The 17,057-nt window shown below is 42.2% G+C and overlaps 1 protein-coding gene and 1 pseudogene across 1 annotated transcript in view; both read left to right on the forward strand.

Moving 5' to 3' along the window:
- Positions 1-17,057, forward strand: part of NEDD9 (neural precursor cell expressed, developmentally down-regulated 9) — a 177,806-nt gene that overhangs the window by 75,279 nt on the left and 85,470 nt on the right. The gene's annotated exons all lie outside the window — the stretch shown is intronic.
- On the forward strand, positions 6,511-9,663 carry LOC139004402 (survival motor neuron protein-like; annotated as a pseudogene).

Below are 17,057 nucleotides of genomic sequence, written 5' to 3' on the forward strand. Positions count from 1 at the left end.
ATTTTTTTGCATGTATCTGTCCAATTTTCCCAAAACCACTTATTGAAGGTAGTCTCTTAGTTTTAAGGGTCTTAGGCAAACTATTTAACATTCTGAGGTCTCCCTTCTCCACCATAACAGCTAGCCAGGAAAAATAAATAAAAATTGTATCTCCCACTTGGCTGAAAATTAAGGGGCTGGTTTAATCTAAACATTTCTTATCACATAAAATCAAGTAACAATGATAATAGATTTACAACAGTGCCAGATTACATAACCTTATTTAGCTGCCTTTTCCAAAATACAAACATCTATATAATAAAAGCCTAAGCAACCGTTATGGCAGAACCACCAGAACAACTGGTCTCTATGATGCACACTGACCACCAGGGAACAGACGCTCAACACGGGGGCTTCCCCCTGGTGGTCAGTGTGCTCCCACAAGGGGAGTGCTGTTCAACCAGAAGCCAGACTCATGGCTGGCTAGAGCAGTTGCAGTGGCGAGAGCCTCTCCCACCTCTGTGGCAGCACTACGGAGCAGCGAGCCGAGCGGTAAGGAGCAGCAAGCAGGTGGGTGGTAAGGAGCCAGGGGTCCCGGACATCCCCCGAGGGATCCCAGACTGTGAGAGAGCGAAGGCCGGGCTGAGGGATCCCCCCCCCCGCAGTGCATGAATTTCATGCACTGGGCCTCTAGTATTTCATATATTTATAGATCATGTATTAAAAATAGTAAAAGTTTTAATTATATGTGCCTTCAGTTTTTAAAAAATATGTTTGTATTGATTTCAGAGAGAAGGGAGATAGAGTGAGAGAAATAGAAACATCAATGATGAGAGAGAATCATTGATCAACTGTCTCCTGCACACCCCCTTACTGTGGATCGAGCCCGAAACTGGTCAGTAGAACCGTGACCTCCTGGTTCATGGGTAAATGCGCAATCACTGAACCACACCAGCCAGGGCATGCCTTCATTTTTAAATCTTTCTTTCACATTCTCTCCTTTTCATGCTCACTGTTCCCCGCTTTAAAAGAAATTTTATCCTTAGAAGTTGGGGGAATATTGTGCCCATCTTATCAACAGTGATATTGCAGCCAGTGAAATTAATGGGTTTACTGAATCACAGGTTAGTTTATGGCACAGCTTGGGCTCAAATCAATGGTGAGAATGGGGAGCAGAAGGGATGAAGGCAGATCCTCCTGGAAAGAAGGTAACTTTCAGAATTAAACTAGTAAAATTGAACATAAAATACATGCAAACTAATAAAACAGAATGGATATACTTAGCCAATTGTGGAAATAAGCCAAGAAATCATCCATCTATATGTAAAAGAGAAGTCTGTGGGAGCATCTAAATTACAGTCCCAATGATCTGGGGGTACAGTAATGAGAAAGATGTATATATGGTTGTAAGTTAGTGAGCAGAAAACTAAGTGTCTGCATCATGCCTGTTTGGATAAAGGCTATGTGAACAGAGGCATTGGTTAGCCAAGGAAGCAGTAAAAAGAATCAGAGTCATAGAGGCTCTCTGAATGGCAGAGCCCATCAACCTAGAAGATTTAAGGAAGGCAATCTTGGCAGTGTTCACCAAAGCATTATGGTTCCCTTGGCAAGACTGTCCCTTTTGTGGATAAGAGTGCCTCAAGCCATTGCTAGTAAGATCAAGTAAAAGCTTTTGTACTGATTCTGTAGACACCAAGCAACTTTGTGATAATTTGGCTCCTCATACAGTGAGTCTATTGACAGTCCTGCCTCAAAGCTTTCTGGTCTACTTGCCAGTTGTATTATTATTTTAAATTACTATAATTATATTGATGTTGTAAGCAGGTTCCACCATATGCATGCCAACAAAATCACTTTTATGGAACTAACAGGCCATAGACCATGGTATATTCTTCAAGTTAAACATCACCTTATGGGGTACACCTGGGCAGGCAGCCCAGCAACAGTTCAGGCTTCACTCTATTCTTTTTGAACTGCAGCTGAACCAGCACGTGTAATTTTGACTCAACCATATATAAAGTCAAGATCAAGATGTTCTAATAATATGACTGCCTTTAGTGATCTGACAAAACAATTGCCATATTGTAAGCAGAAGCAGTCTGCGGAATGAAGGGATGGAAAGAACCTAAACCATTTTAACAGGCCACATACTAATGTTCAATTGTATCTGGGACTCCGCCATAGACAGCTTTATCAAAGATACCAATGTAGTTGACAGGCTAATGTTTTCCAGGTTTTTTCACACCTTATCCAGTTGCAGTAATTGTTAGGTGATAAATACAGTGACAGCTCATTACAAAATTCAGCTTCCAGAGCTGAAAGGTGAAGTGGCACCTCTCACCTGCTGGGTGATAGGTGAGCATCTTACTCCTGTCCCTTCTCCACTCTCCACCCAACTCTGGAATATTGTGCACTTTTGAGGCATTAGATTTCACACAAAACCTGTGCTAGTGAAAATGAAGTCTGAGTTAGTATAAAACTTCAGGAATATATAAGACAGTACATAGAGGGCAGGGCCGAAGTAATGAAGAATATGGCATAAGAACTCGAGAGCATTATCCCCATTTATGTGTGTGTATGTGTCTGTGTCTGTGTGTCTGCTTCCCCTGTGTGTCTAGGGAGAAGGGTTTGTATACACTTGTGCCTTCGTGCCAGCTTGTCACACACATATAAATCCATATCCACAGATGTGACACATATTTAAAGTGTATGTTTTTATAATGTTGAGATACATATACTCCTATAAAACCATCACCACAATTAAGATAATGAACATAACCATCACCCTCAAAAGTTTCCTTGTGCCCTTTACAATCCTATCTTCTGCTCCTTCCTATTCTTATTCCATTCCCAGGAAACCATTGATCTTCTTCATGTCATTACCTATTAGTTCACAATTCCTGGACATTCATTTAAATTAATCACACGGTACATACTTATTTTGTTTTTTGGATTCTTTTACTCAGCATAATTACTTTGGTTTTCATCTCTGTTGTGGCATATATCAATATCTCATTTTGTTTTCATTGTTGCTAAGTAGAATTCATTATATAAATGGACCACAGTGTATTTATCTATTCACTTGTTGATAGGAACTTAGGTTATTCCCAGTTTGGGATGATTAGAAATAAAGCTTGATGAGCATTTGTATAAAAGTCTTTCAATGGACATGTGCTTTCTTTTCTCTTGAGTAAAAACCTAGGAATAGATGACTAGGTCATATGGTAGATATATACCTAACTTTCTAAGAAACTGACAGACTGTGTTCCAAAGTAATTGTACCATTTTATAGTCCCATCAGCAATATATGAGAGCCCCAGTTCTTCCATATCCTTGACAAACTTGGTGTGATCAGATTTTTCTTTTTCTTTTAGCAATTCTAATATGTGTGGAGTGTTATTTTATCATGGTTTTACTTTGCATTTCCCTAATGACTAATGATCTTGAGCATCTTTCCATTTGCTTACTTGTCATATGTCTGTTCATATAATTTGTCTATTTTGTAAATTGGGTTGTTTGTTTTCTTATTATTGAGTTTTGAGACTTTTAAAATCCATTATGGGTGCAATTATTTTGTTAGATACATTCATGTGTTATAAATATTTTCTTCCTGTCTCTGGCTTGTCTTTTTATTCTATTAACAGTGTCTTTGGAAGAGCAAACATTTTTAACTTTGATGAAGTCCTGCTTATTAATTTGTTCTTTTATGGATTATGCTTTTGGTGTGATATCTAAGAAATCTTTGCCTGACACAAGGTCAAAACATTTCTCCTATATTTTATTCTAGAAGGTTTATGGTTTCGGTTTTATGTTTATCTCTGATCCATTTTGGGTTAATACTTACATGATGGGAGGTATGGATTGAAGTTCATTATTTTAGATATGGATATCCACTTATACTAACACCATTTGTTGAAAGGCCCATGTTTCTCCACTAAATTTTCTTTGCACCATTGTCTATGATATGTGTGGAGATCTACTTCTGTTCTATTTATCTATTCGTCTATCTTTAAGCCAATACCAGACTCTCATGACTAGTGTAGCTTTATAATGTGTTGAAGTCAGGTAGCATTAGTCTTTCAACTTTGTTCTTCTTTTGTCAATATTTTTGCCCTTTTTTGCTTTTGTTTGTTTTGTTTTATCTTGCTATTATAGATCCTTTGTGCTTCTACATGAAATTCAGATTAGTTTGTAAATTTCTACCCAAAAAAAAGCCTAGTGATATTTTGATTGGGATGATGTTGAATCTACAAATCAATTCAGAGAAATTGACATCTTACCAATATTGAATGTCCTGATTCATGAACACATTATATCTCTCCACTTATTTAGGTTTTCTTTAATTTTCTCAACAATGTGTTACAGTTTTAAGTGTACAGGAAAACTTTAAACATTTCTCATTCACAGACAATAAGGGAGAATGAACAATTTTTTCAAGACTGACAAACTATAGGCACCAGAGGCTCAAGCCCCTGCACTGTATTACAGCAATGCTACACAAGGACTATAAAGAGGGGATGATGATACCTACTTCCTAGAATTGTGAGCAGTAAATGAGAGAGCACAATTATGTTGTTTAATATAGCACAGGCTGTGGGTCATATTTCCTGTGTTCAATCCCAGCTCTACCACTTATAGCCAAGTGATCTTGGGAAATTCACAACCCCTCTAGAGTTCAGTTTTCTGATGAGCAAAATGCAGAAAATACTAGCACCTCCTTCCTAAAGGTCCTCATGAGGATCAAATGAGCAGCCAGGCTAGTACTTGAGATGCTTCTCTATCACACCTGGGCACAAGTGGCAGAGCACTCTGAATGGTGGCCACCCCACAGTAGCTGAGACCCCTGTCACGGGGCACAGTAAGCCCACAGTGACCTTGCATGATGAGGGCACCTGGGGAATGAATGCCCTGACCTCACCTCCTCTGTCCCTCCAACTAGAAACCAGAAGGCAAAGAAGCCCATCAATAGAGTCCCTATAGGTGAGACTCTGGGGCACAGAGCAGGGGAGAGGAGGTTAGATGGTCCTGGAAGAGCAAATAGAAGATATCCAGCCTGCCCCCTAAGGGGAGTCCAGCCACCCCTGAGACCATTCATTTCAACTTGGGACAACTCTGACTATTGGGAAGTTTCCAGTCAACCCAGGGATTCCATACAGAACAGACCTAATGCTTCATCCTCAAGACAACACGACAACTAGAAGACAACTGCCCACATATCTCACAGTCAAGTGCTGGAGATTTCAATTTAGTTATTGACCCCAGTGTCCAATGGAGATTGAAGGTTAGGGTCTCCTCATGTCTTTTCCTTAGCACAGTGATTCTTAAACAGGGGCAGTTTTTCCCCCAGGAGATATTGGCTATGTCTGGAGACATTTTCATTGCCACAATGTTGGGAGAGAGTCTGCATGCTCCAGGCATCCAGTGTGTAGAAGCCAGGGGTGCTGCTATACACCCTACAGTGCACAACACAGCCCCACAACAGAGAACAGCATGATCCCAAATGTCAACAGTGTCAAAGACAAGCAACTCAACAGGAGCTGAGCCTGTGTGAGGCTGCTGCTGTAAGACATTCCCCAGAAACCACGCCTTGAAGATCCCTCTGTGTACCTAGGCTGAAATATTTGTTTTCAGAGTGAACTAATAAAAAACAGTACCAGGGCTCTTTGAGAATGGGGAGGGGAAGAGTTACTGGGAGCAGAGATGCAGGGCTGAAACAGATGAGCGAAGTGGGGCGAAGTGGGGCTCTTGGCTTATGTTTGGCATGGTCATTGTCGAATTTCCCCTTGCTCAGTGCCCCAACTTCTGAGCTAATGGTGGGGGAAGAAATGAGGCTGGACTCTGGTGGACCAGTGCCAGTCGCTCAGCAGCCCACAAGCTGTCATCACATCCCCACATCAGCTTTTTGCAGGCAAGCATGTAAACAAGAGGAGCCACAAGAAACATCAGAAAGAAATCAAAGTCATTTGGTCTGCTGTAAGGAACAGGCTGATGGAATATTCCAGTCCAGTCCAAAAGACATGACCAACTCTGACAACAGGAAACTGTCTGATGTTCAGATACCCGGAGCCTGAGTTCTCCTTGTGTTTGCACCATTTCCCAGGGAACCAGCGCTGGCACCCACCTGGTGAGTGCTCGTGTTTGTCCAATCACTCACATCAGGACTAAACAAGTTTTAAATGTCAACTATGACCATGAATCAAGAGCAGGTGGACTTAGCTTCTGCTAAAGAGCAGGTGGGAATATTTGATAAACATATGCCTCATATGGCAATTTCTTTTCTTTGGCATCTATAGATCAATAAGAAGTATCATATTTCAAGTGAATCTTCCTGATACCTGAAGTTGACCTATTTAAGAGTAACCTTAATGATGTCATTTTGGGAGGTGAAAAGCTTTCTAAAAGGTGTATATTTCCTTTGCTTCAGTAAACAAAGTATGATAACAGTAATTCTACCTTAAGTGACTCAGGGAGGTGGACAGCCCATTCCTCGAACGTGGCATTCACCTCGTGGTGGTGGCTGTGTCCCTGCACATGACTCAGAGCGATTCAGACAAGTGGGATGATACAGCACTGATCAAAACTTAGATAAAGCTGTGGCCTCATATGAGCATGCTCTAAAGCAGTGGTTCTCAACCTTCTGGCCCTTTAAATACAGTTCCTCATGTTGTGACCCAACCATAAAATTATTTTCGTTGCTACTTCATAACTGTAATGTTGCTACTGTTATGAATCGTAATGTAAATATCTGATATGCAGGATGGTCTTAGGCGACCCCTGTGAAAGGGTCGTTCGACTGCCAAAGGGGTTGCGATCCACATGTTGAGAACCGCTGCTCTAAAGAATGGTGACATTTCTGAAGCTTCAGATAAATCAAAAGGCACACCTAAAAGAAAACCTGCTACAAATAAAAGCCAAAAAAAGGATAGCACAAGTCCCTTGAAGCAGTGGAAAATCGGTGACAAATGTTCTGCCATTTGGTCAGGAGAAGACTGCATTTACCCAGCGATCTTTGCTGCCATTGATTTTAAGAGCGAGAACTGTGGCTTTTACCGGCTGCGGAAATAGAGAGGAGCAAAATCTGTCTGATCTACTTTCCACAAGGGCTGAAGTAGCTAATAACATAGAACAGGGTGCTCAGGAGAATGAAAATGAAAGTCAAATTTCAACAGATGAAATGATAACTCCTGCACGTATCCTGGAAACAAACCAAATAACAGCAAGTCAAAAGCTGTTCTGTGGAACCCTTCTCTCCCTCCACCCCTCTCCCCAGGTCAGAATCAGAACTGGCACCAGGAAAGCTATGTCTAAAATTCAATGGCCCACCACCCTTCCTATCATGCTGGCTGCCTTCATTTCCCTCTGAACCACCAATAATCCCACCACCACCTCCCATATGTCCAGATTCTCTTGATGATCCTGATGCTTTGGAAATTATGTTAATCTCTTGGTACATGAGTGGTTATCCTACTGGTTACTATATGAGTTTCAAACAAAATAAAAAAGAAGGAAGGTGCAGTATTTTTTAATAGGTGCAGCTCTCTCCCAAGGAGAAGGGTATTTTGATGTGCCCTGGTCGATGTGAACAAAGTTTACATCATTTTCTTTATGAATACTTGGTTGAGTGGCACAAACATCTGCATTTGCTTTTGTTGCATGTGACTCATGCTTAATCAGCCAGGTATTTCTAGGGAATAATCAGTCTGAATAACCGAACATGAAAATATGAATCGGTAAAACAAACTCAAGATCACAAATAGTGCAGAAAAGTTAATCTGTCAATATCATTATCGAGCACATTTGTGAATTGTAACTTTCTTAGTATGTTAAGCTTTTCATATATTAATGCCTTTAAAAATAAATGATAAGTAAAAAAGTAACTCAGGACAATTACTATCTATAATAATAAAAACATAATATGCTAATTAGACCAGACAGCCAAACAACCTTCTGGACATCATTCCAGACGTCCTTCTGGACAAAGCCACCACGGCAGAGGTGGTTAGGAGCAATCAGGCTGGCATAAAGTGGTTAGGGGCAATCAGGCAGGCAGGCAGGTGAACAGTTAGGGGCGATCAGGCAGGCAGGCAGGTGAACAAGTTAGGGGCGATCAGGCAGGCAGGCAGAGGCAGTTAGGGGCAATCAGACAGGCAGGTAGGCGAGCAGTCAGGGGCGATCAGGCTGGCAGGTGAGCGGTTAGGAGCCAGCGGTCCTGGATTGCGAGAGGGATGTCCGACTGCCAGTTACACCGGCAGTTGGGGTCCCAGATTGTGAGAGGGTGCAGACCGGGCTGAGGGACACCCCCCCATTCCCTGTGCACGAATTTCATGCACTGGGCCTCTAGAAATGTAATAATAAGAAAATAACCTGTTTTCAGACCCAGGAACAATTTGCCCAAGCATTAAGTGAACTCAGATCATGACCCTTTTTCAAGGAATGAAGGTGGAAGAGGGGCTGTTCTTGCACAAACTCTCCATAGCTTCTTGTTATCCTCCCTTTTTGTAGCTGTCAGCTGTTACTCTTATATCACCAGGCCTATCCACGCATAATCCTTGCCTTCTAGTAAGAGCTACTGTGGGCTAGGACATAGTTCTCAATTTTTGACAGCATGCTAACATCTCCGGGGAATTTAAAACACTATCCATTCCTGCGTCCCATTTCCAGTGTTCTGATTTAATGTCTGGGGCATGTCCTGGCACAAGGACCATTTCAAAATCCTCAGGTGATTCTGTTGTACAACCAAGGTTGAGAACCATTGGAGTAGGAAATCTGATATCCTATTTTATTAGAATGAAGCAACATTAGAGTTAATTGTGACCTGTGAGGTTTTCCTATGAATAAGCTTCAGTATATGAGCTAATAAGCTTTAGTATATGAACTACTATTAGAACTCTTTGCATCTTTGCATCTACTTTCTCATTCTTAGCTGTGCTTCAGGAAGTGAAGTGAGCTGGAAGAGAGATAGGATGGATCAGTGGTTAAGTGCTAAGAGTTTAGAGCTCAACTGTCTAGGTTCAAACCTTGACTCTGCCACTTACTGTGTTACCTTAGGCAAGTGCCTGAACCTTTTTGTGGCCCAGCCTCATCAATAAAGTATTGGGAGGATAAAATGGGTTCATGCACACAAAAAACTTAGAACAGAGCTTGGCCCAACATCAGTGTTTGTTTTGGCAAGAGACAAAATTCACTTCAGATTATCAAGGTAGAGAGACAGAGGTGTGAGCAGGGCTAAGTGAATAAACCAGGGTGTTGCAGCAATAATGGGAGGCTGGTACCATCCTAGGCTGAAAGGGAAGGAAGTAGTGTTTTGGGAACCCAATGAAAGTTGAGTCTGTAAAGAGACACAGCAACCGCCATAGATGAGACAACGAAGCAGAGAGGGAGCAGCAAGAAAATACCCTGGCCTCTCTCTCCTTCTACCTCTGAACTCAGGGTCAGCTTCTCAGGGCACAGGGCTGAGCACAAAAAAGGGGGAGAATGAACCTGCATGTGTGAGGAGGTAAACAGGAAGACCCAGCACAGTTAGCTACCAGTAAGTATCACTTGAGCCAGGAAGTCATCAAAGAAAGCCCTTGTTGCCCCAGAGTGGGCAAACCTGACATAGCAGAGCTGCAGAATCAGGAGAATTACCCCTCAAGCCGCACTCATTCTGGAGGAAAGATGCCCTACCCTTTTGCACCAAACTGAGATAGTTCAATGTTGTTGTGGGCAAAAGTCCAATTTTAAAATTGTCATATGCTCGTTGGGTATTTCAGGGCTTAGTGCAAAGCCCTACATCCCTATGGACTAGTTCATGCTCCTGTCTGGCCCTTTCCTCACTTGCTCCCCCTCCTCTCTCTCCATCCCTGTCCATGCGCATCAGAAGACAGAGCTTCCAGCTCACTTCCTTTCCTAATTGAGACACATTCCTAAGCCTGACTTGCGGCATACTTTGGAATTTTTCCTCCATCACTTCCCCACCCCCAAACAACACCTCTTTTTTCTCACTCATGAATGTTGACCTTTTGTCCAATAAAGTGCTCAGTCTTCCAACCTCCCACTTTCTACTTAAGTAGCCTTTCTTGGCTGTGTTTTCCTTTGCCCTACAAAGCTGTCCTTGGAGCCTCATTACCTATCACTTACTGAGTGACATAAGCAGAAGCAGAAGCCCCTATCTTCCAGGCACTTCCATTCCCAGTGTGAGGGGTAAGAGACGGTGCACAGGTTGGCAGGTAGCTTTCCCCATAGACATCTATGCACTGTGGTAGTTTTCTTTCCATGTTTTGCCACTGCATCCAATGAAAGTTATGAACTTTTAGATTCACGCCTGGATGCTTCTGGAACTTTCCACACTGTGCTGATACACACACTTGGTTGCACTGGAGACCCTGCCGTGACCCTGTCTTCATTTATATCATCAAGTTTTTTGCAGATTCTAAGACTAGATATTCCTTTACTAGATTTAATCAAACTATTCATCCTTATTACTTCATTATATTCATTCCAAATTCCTTTGGAGTCATGCTTTCCATCACATACACACATCATAATAGCCATATTCCACTCTATTTCCCTTTGGAAGCCTGGCAAATGTTACTCTTAGGCTGTTCTTAGTAAAAAGAGAACATGCCTGTCCCCTTCCAGTACTTAGGCACCCTGAAGTAAAAACACCATAATGTTGGTGCCAATGCACCCAGCGAGAACTGGGAATTGAAGATAATAAAGGCCTGGTGAGATCTGAGTTGGCAGGATTTTAACCACTGACGTGGGTTCAGAACAGGGGTCCTCAAACTATGGCCCACGGGCCACATGCGGCCCGCCAAAAACATTTATCCAGCCCACTGGGTGTTTTTGCCACCGCTGCCTGTCCTGCTTAGCAGCCAACTCGTCCAGGGGCCCGCAGTGCGCACGTGTGGAATGTCTGAGGGACAGTGAACTGGCCCCCTTTTTAAAAAGTTTGAGGACCTAGCCGCTAGAACCATCAGTAGCAGAAATAGCAGCATTCACTGAACACACAGATCCTGGGGATTCAATAAATCCTTACCCTCAGGAGTTGGCATTTTAGATAAGGAAAGAGAGGAACTCCCTTCCCCCCAATAATGCAGGCTAGCATAGGATGAATGCCAGGTAAGTAGTATATAAATAATAATAGAATTGCACTATAAAAATCTGTATTGCAAGCATTTCCCTTAATCAAGAGTAATTTCTACCCTGGTAATTTCCATTTCAATTGTTATTGGTGGGATTTTGCTTGTATTTCTTAATCCATCTCTGTTTCCACATACATAATTTTGGTTCCTGAGAAATGTCTCCACTTCCAAATCTAATGTGTTGCTTGACATTTTTAATTTATGACACATCCACAAATTTACGAAGGATTTATTCATCAGTATCTGAAGAGATGTCTTAAAATGATGTCTTTAGATTAAAATATTTTAAAACAGAAATTATGTGAAATTGCTCCCAGATTCCCTGTATGGGTAGGTTGAAGTATATGCTTTATATTTTCAGTTCTTATTTTTTTTTTTCAGGGTGGGCACTACTTTAGCAAAGCCAATATCTCCAAGAAACACACCCCCCCCCCAATTTGTCCACATGTGTCAATAGTAAAGAAATGATAAAGTCCGATATTGAGCAATAAGAATGATTTTAGAGAATGCCTTAGCTTTAAGCTCATAGTGATGAACATTATTACAAATAACGTTCACTAATTTGTCACAGCGACCCCTGCTCTGTGTCTTTGATGCTGTCCATACTCCTATCACAACTCTCTCACACAATGCTGTGCTCGCTGCCTGTGCACACGGTGGCCTCCGTGGTGGCTTGCATCCTCTTGCAGTGGGTCTTAATCAGCTTGGCATTTCCATCATGAAGCACAGTGCTTTGTGCCCAGCAAGCCCAGGGAAGGATGACAAATGAATTTATCAAATAAGTGATGAATGGAAAATCATAGGCAATGATATTCCTGGACAGCAGGAATAGGCCTAGGAATAATTGTGAGAAAGGGAGGATGGTCTACGTTGTCAGTAACCTTCCCTAGCAGAAGGGCCCAGAATGTGGCACCAGCCGTACCTACATTTGCACTAAGGGGATGATGACTGAGCTGGTGACTGGGGGATAGGAATGCTGGGGTATCCTTTCCTGGTCTAGGGAAGGCTTTGAGGGGCAGGGCCTTCATTGCCCTTCATAACACATGGCACAGACTCTCCCTCAGGATGGGGCAGCCTGGGTAAGGACCAGACTACTTACCTTATGTAATTTCCCTTTTCAATAAATATTCTATTATTACTCCCATAGAACATAAAGGCCAGGTTACACGTAAATTAGGGTACATTCAAAATGCCTCTAACAAATAGTAACTCAAACTCTAACCTGTTTCTCAGGCTGGAAGTGGAAAAAGTTGAAGAATTTGTTCTCAAAGGACATTGGGACTTTGCTTGGAAAACATTTCAAGCAGATTGTCACGGCAGTTTCCTCTCACCAAACATTAGAATCGAATCCATGGAGGTCAGGTGTCTAGATGGACAGGGTAATTTTCCAGGGAACAGCCCCATATTGAACAACCCCACTCTAAGGGATTGTACCACTCTCATGGGTTGCAATTCTGCCTCCAGTTGAATGAACAATGCCTAGAGTCACTTGGGCTTTGATAACACATACTCAAAACCTCAAATAAATGAGGTCATACTGAGTCTCTGGCAGGACAAAATCTGCCAGCAGGCGAGCAGGTGGTTGACAGCAGGTGGGGACTATGTAAAAGGCAGCACACCATCGGTCACACCTTCCCATCAGTGGCACAGTGAGATGCAGGTCAAAATTCAGGTTGCCCTGGCTTTATGCAAACTCAACCTTTGGTACACTCATTATATAGAAACTAGCCTGACCAGTGTGGTTCAGTGGTTGAGCATCAGTTTGTGAACTGGGAGGTCATGGCTCAAGTCACGTGCCTGCGTTTTGAGCTCAGTTCCCAGTGTGGGGCGTGCAGGAGGCAACCGATCAATGATTCTCTCTCATCATTGATGTTTCTGTCTCTCTCTCTCCCTTTCTTTTCCTCTCTGAAATCAATAAAAATATATTAAAAGAAAATAAACTAAATTAGAGAGGGAGTATTTATTTACAAACTGTTTTTTTCACATAACCAAAGTCTGAAATAGCACGTCTGTACTAGTAGTTATAATAACTTTTTAAGTTTCAACATATATTTTCAAGAATATATCTATTAAAAAATACACTCACATGAAGAAAGGTAGGTATGTAATTCACAATATCATATCTTGGGCATTCCTTTCAATAAAACTTCACCTTTTCTACCCCTAAGAAACCACTTTCTTGACTACTAAATTAGGCAACAATTAAGCAATAGGGATGTCCTTTCTTCATACCCCAGCACAAAGCCAATAGTCCCTCTGATGATCTGTCGATAATGCAGACTAAAAAACAAGGACTGCTCTGTGACAGATCTGTCTGTTCGCCAGCCCCATTGCTGTGGGAGTCAGCATTTTGGCATGGACAGGACACTGGTTTCAGGGGCCAGGGAGAAGGGTTAATTAAACTGGGAGGAAGAGAAATGAAAACCAAGCAGACAGTTATGAAGACCAATTAAGATCAACAATTCCATATCTGTGTGGATAAACAGTGCTCCCCTTTGCTCACTGCAGAATGTGCAACAAAGTGTGACTAGGATGAAGCCAGAAATAAAGAAATAGTGCTCTTAACTGCACTCTCCAGGCAGGGCTTTTCTCTCCTTAACTTGGAGACTCCTCCACAGCCTCACTGCGTGGGCTTGCTCCTGGGTCACACTCCGTGGGGTGTGTGGAAGCCAAGGCCAGTGCAACCTGGGCTTAGGGAGGGAGGATGGAGACACACCTGCCATGACTGAACAATGGAATTTTTCCAGTTAGTGACCTTGAGGTAAATCCATCAGATGATGGTGTTCTCCTCCCCTTTATTGCCCAGTGCTCATGCATCCAACCTTAATTTAAAACACTGTAATGAAAGGCAGACTAAGAAGCAAATCTGGATCAACCTGCATTCAAAAACTAGGAGATGATCATTTGTTTTGTTTTCTTTTGTTTTGTTTTGTTTTAATTTAAAAACAATCATAGCTTTTGTCAAGTGCTGAATGTTAATATGAAATCTTGCACCAGCCTCACCTTCCTTCCACTGGGCTGTGGCAGGTAGGAGAGGTCACAGTTTGTGACCAATGAAGAAAGATTTGAGGGGAGGAATGATCAGATCTTATTTGTTTTTTGGGCATAATAAGCAATCTGTGAGAAGTGGAAGAAAGAAGAAGGCCAGTGGAAGGAAGTCTCTTGCTTTGATATGCTAGTTCATTGCCAGGCTGTTTTCATTTGACCTTCAGTGGTCAGGCCACCTAAGAAGTGCTTGGGAACTATCTCAATCGGAGAACCAGCCAGAGATATGCTTTAAAGGAAGGGATGCTTCTTGCTGCTCATTGTGGTTTTACAATACATGAGCCTGGTTTATATAGCAGCCGCACGAAGAGAGCTCTGTATAATATTGTCATACTTAAGCTATGTGCATGTTTACCATTTCCTTACCAACAACAGCTGGAGAAATGGCTAAGTGAGACTGGGGAGGAGGGAAGGCAGTAGGAGGGGAATTAAACATTGGAACGGAAGACCTCCCACTTCCCTAATGCACGAAGCTCCAGATCCAGTCAGATGTAACTGGTATCAAAGTGTCGTGACTCTGCATTTTCCTTCCAGACACAGAGGAATTGAGGGTGGACGTAAAGTAGGACTGAAAATGAAGCAGAGGAAGCCAAAGACTTCTTACCTTGATTTCTTAATGTTCTAGGGTATATTTATCCCCACTCCACACTGGGCCCTTTATTTTGCTGGTGCAACCATTTAACTGTTTAGAGTTCACTCCTATTGGCCCTTCTCTTGGGGGGCCAATAGAGCTCAGATTGCACCTGCTAACTGGTGAGAGCCAGATCCAGCTATGCTATTGAATCATTCTGAAACCCGTAACAGGCCTGCAGTGCCTGGGCAGGCCTTTCTGTCCTGAAGAAGGCTGCTAACACAAGGAAAACAAGGCCGAAAGGATGCCAACCTTAGGAACAGGTCAACCAGGAGCTCTACACAATTGCTGTTTCTCAACAGTGAGTGATTGCTCTGCCATTGCCTCAACTTGCAATGCCCTTTCTCCTACTTCCCGTCCACCCACTCCCAACTCCCCCTGACATCTAATTCCTCTTTTCTCTCCAATACTCACCCGAGCTATTACCTCTTCCTAGAAGTCTCCTCTGAAATCCTCAAGCAATTCTCTTCCATTGACTTTCCTCTTGGGATTCTGAAGTATCTCTTTGGATTTTCTCAGCAAGTAGACTGAAAAATTTTTGGAAGCAGAAACAATGGTCTTTCCATCTTTGCGTCTCCAAAACTAATCCCCATGGTAGGTGCTCAGCTAATGAATAACATTGATGTATACCTATAGCCATTTCACTAAACTGATGATGCAATAAGGGCAGTTAGTATTCATCTACTGGTCTCTTAGTCCCAGAGCTGCCATCTGGACACTGGGCCCCAGGCAGGTGTCTCACAATATACGTACAATACATGGTGGGGCAAAAGTGGTTTACAGTTGTATGTGAAACAAAATATATTCTTGTAATATTATTTATTAATTATTATAGTATTTTTTCATATTAACAACTGTAAACCCACTTGTCTGCCCTGTAAATAGAAGGGGAGACAGAGCATTGAAAGGTGGAAAGGTCCCTGTAATCTCAATTTTACTGTTGGGAAGTGTAAATGTTGGGTCTCTCTCCTAGCACATCAGTAGCGTCCCTTCTGGTGAATGATAAGATACATGTTTATGTCGCATATACATACTGTTAGAAAGCTTCAGTCCTGCACTAGCCTCCACTGGACTCCCTAAAAGATTGAGCACACCAAAGACTACACAGGCTTCAGGTTATACTCCCCTACTCCCAAGGCTCTGGCAAGTTGCTAAGTTGTCACTGTGCTTTGGAGATTTCTCCATATCCATATATTTCAGTACTTCTTGATTTCAGCAGAGGAACCCATTATACCTTGTTGGTTAAGAGTGACAACAAAATGCAAAGATGCAGATATGGGCCTGGCAGACTCCTGACATGTTCGGTTCACAGTTATGTATAGACAACAGGTTCCCCCCACCCCCACCCCATCCACCTCCCCTGTGCAGAATGAATAATGAGGATAATCACATCAAGAGTGAAGGAACCCTTCCCAATGGCCTTGTAAGTTAGGTTACCTAACTTCATTTAAGTCCCTAGATTCCTTCCAGCTCATGAATGCAGATGTGACACTGCTAGGGATGTATTCAGGATAAAGTTAAGTTTTCAAGAGTTTCCTGGCTTTACAGCTGCATCACAGGAGGCTGATAAGCCATGGTCAAAACTGTTCAAGGTCTCCAGCTGTCCTTAAAGTGTCTGCTTGTTTATTTTAGGTAGATAAGTGTTGCTATTATTCTTGGGATGGTAGGAAATGCCGGGGGCTAGAGATCACTGGAGACTTTTAAATTAGAACAGTGTGAAGAGATGCTGGAATCCCTGGTACATTAAAAAGGGGGAGGGGAAGAAACCACACACTCAGCATTTGGTGATACTGTAATTATAGCTCCTCTTAAGAGCAGTTAATAACCACTTGCTATTTTATAACCTAAGGGTAATGAGCACTGAAGCTTTGCTTGTTAATTGAAGCTGACAGAATGCTAGAAAGAGCCTCATGCCACACCCCCTTACATCAAGGGAGTATTTTCTCTTTGTTTATCAATAAGGGAGTGTTCATTTGTTTTTTTATGGCTTACTCTAGGTTTAAATCATAAAAAATAAAAAGATTATTTTCAGAAAAATCATTGGGGGAAAAGTCCAACATTATCTCAGTACTTAACCTGCCATAAACCAATTAATAAGTAATCCATTTTTGCCATCATACTCTGAATATCAACAACAGACCAAATCAAGTGGGACAGCTATGATTTCTCGATCTTCTTCCCGAAGTTCTCACCAGTTCTCTGCATAGCCTAAGACATCAGAGAAGGTCTAAATCAAATTGTTCCCAACAGCAAGAAGAATGCCCCTGACCTAATCA

This window comes from Myotis yumanensis, unplaced genomic scaffold (genome assembly GCF_028538775.1).
Source record: "Myotis yumanensis isolate MYYU_CA2020_CCGP unplaced genomic scaffold, mMyoYum1.0.hap1 SCAF_2, whole genome shotgun sequence".
Taxonomy (NCBI): domain Eukaryota; kingdom Metazoa; phylum Chordata; class Mammalia; order Chiroptera; family Vespertilionidae; genus Myotis; species Myotis yumanensis.